Source organism: Nelumbo nucifera, chromosome 3, assembly GCF_055504915.1.
Source record: "Nelumbo nucifera cultivar China Antique chromosome 3, China Antique-T2T, whole genome shotgun sequence".
In the NCBI taxonomy this organism is placed as follows: Eukaryota; Viridiplantae; Streptophyta; class Magnoliopsida; order Proteales; family Nelumbonaceae; genus Nelumbo; species Nelumbo nucifera.
In genome coordinates, this window is record NC_142651.1 from 65,911,945 (window position 1) to 65,917,152 (window position 5,208).

General features: G+C 39.9%; 1 non-coding gene across 1 annotated transcript; it reads right to left on the reverse strand.

Annotated features, from left to right (window-relative positions):
- Positions 1 to 1,285: 1,285 nt before the first annotated feature.
- LOC148801292 (small nucleolar RNA R71) lies at positions 1,286 to 1,392 on the reverse strand. Its single transcript, XR_016084905.1, has one exon. It is a non-coding gene; the product is annotated as a small nucleolar RNA R71 (small nucleolar RNA).
- Positions 1,393 to 5,208: the final 3,816 nt, after the last annotated feature.

A 5,208-nucleotide genomic window follows, 5' to 3' on the forward strand; every position in this document is an offset into this window, starting at 1 on the left:
AAATTAACTACAGAACCTCACAATGGGACAATCGACCTCCCCCCTTGAACCAGAAAAAGAAGCTTAGTTGCTCATGATCTGTGCAACTCCATGCTCTGCTTCTCCATGGCTGAACTGCTCTCTTGAGTTTCTTGAGTTGCTTGATGATCTCTTGGATCTTGGAGTGAGTGATGCTAGAGCTTGTTTTACATAAACTTGAAAGCTATGGGTTGATATGGATGATGTTGGCTGATGTGCATTTGTATGGACTTGTAAGAATTCTGAACCAAGATATTGACTGAGTTAAATGCGAACTGAACTGCTATCATTAATCTGAATAGCAGGAGCATATACAGGTTATATGCACATCAGACCTGATTTCAGGTCATAGAAGTTCTTCAAGATTATGAGCCATACACTTGCATAGCTTACAAACCTGAACCCAAACCTGGCTCAGGTCTGGTTATAGCTCAATTTAGGTCCTCTAAAGGCACCTTGAGAATTCAGCTATGATAAGCAGTCCTCAGTTTAGCAGATGTAAATGGATATGTGCACTAGTGTACAATGCATTTTAATTCAGATTTCAATTATTATTGCTTGTTGAATTTCTCTGAATAAACAATCCCAAAGAATTGTAGGTCTGAAAGCAGATGCTACAATTAATGGATGTAAATAAGATTGCTGCTTTGGATCCCTCTTAATAATCAAAATTATTTATGATTAGTAAATCATTGTACATATCTCAGTTATGATAAGCTTAGATTTATATTCTGTTGTATTGGCCTTTTTATTGCCTTGACTTTCACAATTTATGACAAGCAGGGTCGAGCTGAAGGAGATCCCTTATGACCCGGAGATTGAAAGAACTCTCCTTGTCCGTCTAAGAGCAGCTAGACAAGTCCAACAAGAAGCTCAAGAAGCTCAAGAAATGGCTGAACAGAGAACCATAATGGATTATGCTAAACCCTCACTCACTGGAGTTGCTTCCAGCATTATCAGGCCTACTATTGCTGCTAACAAATTTGAGATTAAACCTACCATTATACAAATGATTCAAAACACTAAGCAATTTTGTGGAATGGACCACGAAGATCCCAATGCACATATTGCTATCTTTTTAGAAATATGTGACACCTTCAAACACAATGGGGTAAGTGATGATGCCATTAGGCTGAGGTTATTCCCATTCTCTTTGAAGGATAAAGCCAAAGCATGGTTGAATTCATTACCAGCGGGATCAATAGCTACGTGGGATGAAATGGCCAGCCGTTTCCTCTCTAAGTATTTTCCCCCTTCTAAAATTGCTAAATCGAGGAATGATATCACTACATTTTTCCAACAAGAGGGGGAATCTTTATACGAGTCATGGGAATGATACAAGGAGCTGCTGAGGAGAATTCCTCACCATGGCCTTCACATATGGCTGCAAGTGCAGACCTTCTATAATGGTCTTACCGACTCAAATAAGACTGTACTAGATGCTGTAGCCGGAGGGTCCATAAACAATAAGACTCCTGAGGTTGCCCATGCACTCATTGAAGAAATGGCAGCCAACAATTATCAATGGCATTCTGAAAGAACCCAAACTAGGAAGTAGCATGGCCTGCATAATGTTGATACTTATACGGCACTATCTGCACAAATAGGAGAACTCAGTAAGAAAATTGATGAAATGCAGATAGCTGCCATGCATGTGCAGCCTCTTACTTGTGAATTGTGTGGGGGAGGCCACATTAGTACTGACTGCCAAGTTGGCAATCAGTTCAGGCCATCTACTGAACAAGTCGACTATTTCAGCAACTTGTCAAGACAGCAGGGTTACAAGAGTCACCATACCTTTCACCCAGGATTGAGGGGACATCCAAACTAGTCCTAACCAAGTCAGCATACTTCCAAACCTTTCCACTAGACTTATCATCAGCCCGAACCAAAGTCCAATTTGGAGGAGCTGATGACAAAATTTATAGCAAGTGCAAAAACCAGGTTCCAGAACCAGGAAGCCTCAATCAAGAACTTAGAAAACCAAGTGGGGAAATTGGCATAATTAATCTCTTCCAGACTGCTGGGAACTCTTCCAAGCAACACTGAAGTGAATCCACGAGAGCAAGTACAAGCTATTACCTTAAGGAGTGGAAAAGAGTTGCCCGAGGATGAAAAGAAGAATAGGGCTGAACCCAAGGCAGAAACAAGCCTTGGGAACTGACAGGAGAAGAAGGAACAACCTGAAGCACAACAAGGGATGCACCAACAGCCACAAGTTCCATTCCCTAACATGCTGAAGCAACAAAAAATGGAAAAGGAATTTGATAAGTTTCTTGAAATATTGAAAAGTTCACATTAATATTTCTTTTGTTGATGCTTTAGCCCAGATGCTACACTATGCAAGATTTTTGAAGGAATTATTGGCAAACAAAAAGAAACTGGGAGATGTGGCTACAATTGCTTTGAATGAGGAATGTTTTGCTATCCTTCCGAACAAATTGCCTCAGAAACTCAAAGATCTACGGAGTTTCACTATTCCTTGTACCATAGGCAGTTTAAAAATTGAAAAAGCTTTATGTGACCTGGGAGCTAGCATCAATTTAATGCTATTTTCTATCTTCAAGAAATTGGGATTAGGGGAACCCTTACCCACTAGAGTGGCATTACAATTGGCTAATAGATCCATTAGACATCCTAGGGGGATCATAGAAGATGTATTTGTTAAAGTTGACAAATTCATTTTTCTAGTTGATTTCATTATGTTAGACATGCAAAAAGATGTGGAGGTCCCACTTATCCTAGGGAGACCCTTCCTGGCTACCGAGAAAGCGATGATTGATGTCCAACAAGGACAAGTCAGCCTTAGGATACAAGGTGAGGAGATAATTTTTAAAATGGTTGATGCTATGAAACATGCACCCTCTAGTGATGATTCATGTTATATGATTGATGCCATTGATATGACAATTGATGAATGTTTCTAGGTAAGAAGGATGGCTGATCCTCTTGAACTCTGCCTCCAGCAGTGAGAACTTGAAATAGGAGAAAATGAAGAAATAAACCTCATGATAGCATATCTGAATGATTAACCTCAATTCAAGGGAAAGGGGTTTCTCAAATTAGATAACTTAGGCAAATTGCCTGGACCATCAGGTAAGCCATCATCCCAAGAACCCCCCACCCTTAAACTAAAGCAATTACCTTCCCATTTAGAGTATGCTTTCCTTGAGGAACCATCAGCTCTCCCCATAATAATTTCCGCATCACTGAATCCATTACAAAAGGAAAAATTATTAAGAGTGCTGTGGGAATACAAAAATGCTATAGCCTGGAAGGTAGAGGATATCAAAGGAATTAATCCATCAATCTGCACTCATAGAATTTTGATGGAAGATGACAACAAGCCTTCCGTTCAACCCCAAAGACGCCTGAACCCCAACATGAAAGAAGTGGTAAAGGCTGAAATAATTAAGCTATTAGATGTCGGGATCATTTATCCTATTTCTAACAGTTCTTGGGTAAGCCCGTGCAAGTTGTGCCTGAGAAAGGGGGTATGACTGTTGTTCCAAATGAGAAAAATGAACTCATCCCGACTAGAACTGACACCGGATGGTGTGTATGTATTGACTATAGAAAGTTAAATGAAGCCAGCTGGAAGGACCATTTCCCTCTCCCATTTATGGACCAAATGTTAGAGAGGCTAGCCGGGCATGAGTATTATTGTTTCTTGGACGGATATTTGGGGTATAACCAGATCCCAATTGCACCGGAATACCAAGAAAATACCACTTTTACTTTCTCATATGGTACCTTTGCATACCGAAGGATGCCCTTTGGATTATGCAATGCCCCAACAACCTTTCAGTGATGCATGATGTCCATAATGTTAGATATGGTTGAAAAGTTTATTGAGATCTTTATGGATGATTTTTCAATTTTTGGCTCTTCATTTGATGCATGCTTGAATAATCTGGAATAGGTGCTTACTAGATGCGAAGAAACACATCTTGTGTTGAATTGGGAGAAATGTCATTTTATAGTGCAAGAAGGCATAGTGCTTGGACACAAGATCTCTCACAGAGGTATAGAAGTCGACAAGGCCAAGGTGGAGGCAATTGAAAAATTGCCACCCCCATCATCTGTTCGTTCTGTGAGAAGTTTCTTAGGGCATGTTGGCTTCTATATTAAGGATTTCTCAAAAATTGCCAAGCCACTATCTACCTTGCTTCAGAAAGAAGTGCCTTTTGAATTTTCAATTGAATGCCTTCATGCTTTCAACACCTTGAGAGACAGATTGATCCATGCACCTATCATGGTAGCACCAGATTGGACCCTCCCATTTGAATTAATGTGTGATGCGAGTGATTCTACTGTAGGAGCTATTTTGGGACAAAGAGTGAACAAACATTTTCAGCCAATTTACTATGCTAACAGAACCTTGAATGGACCCCAACTCAATTACACAACCACAGAAAAGGAGCTGCTAGCAGTAATCTTTGCACTTGACAAATTTTGTTCATATCTGATATTGTCCAAAGTTGTTGTATACACAGATCACTCGGCATTACGACACTTGCTTACCAAGAAAAATTCAAAACCAAGATTGCTTAGGTGGATCCTTCTACTACAAGAATTTGATATCGAGATTAGAGACATGAAGGGTGCTGTAAACCTGGCTGTTGATCATCTCTCCCTATTAGACAAGGTAAGCTCAGAAGAGGAGATAACCAGCAACATTCGAGAAGAATTTCCAGATGAACAGCTGTACTCAATTCAAGAATATGCATCTCCTTGGTATGCTGATTTTGCAAATTATCTAGCTGCACAAGTCATTCCTCCTAACCTATCATATCAACAAAAGAAGAAATTATTTTCTGATGTAAAATACTATCTGTGGGAGGAACCCTTTTTGTATAAATTATGTGCAGATCAGATCATAAGGAGATGTGTCCCTGAAGAGGAGATGGAGTCGGTACTCCAATTTTGCCATGATAAAGAAACAGGAGGTCATTTTGGAGCTAGCTGCACCGTAGTCAAGGTTTTGCAATTAGGTTTTTATTGGCTGATGAGAGTGGAAGTTATCACATTTTTATCCCCAAATATTTTGTCTTTCATACCTAATTAGTACTCAATTAGACTCATATCTCTTGTATTTCGGTTCAGGGCTTGAAAGAAGGCATCAGGAGCAAAGAAAGGCAAATCGGATGGTTTTTCACAATTTCGGCACCGTTCAGTAATCTAGGCTTA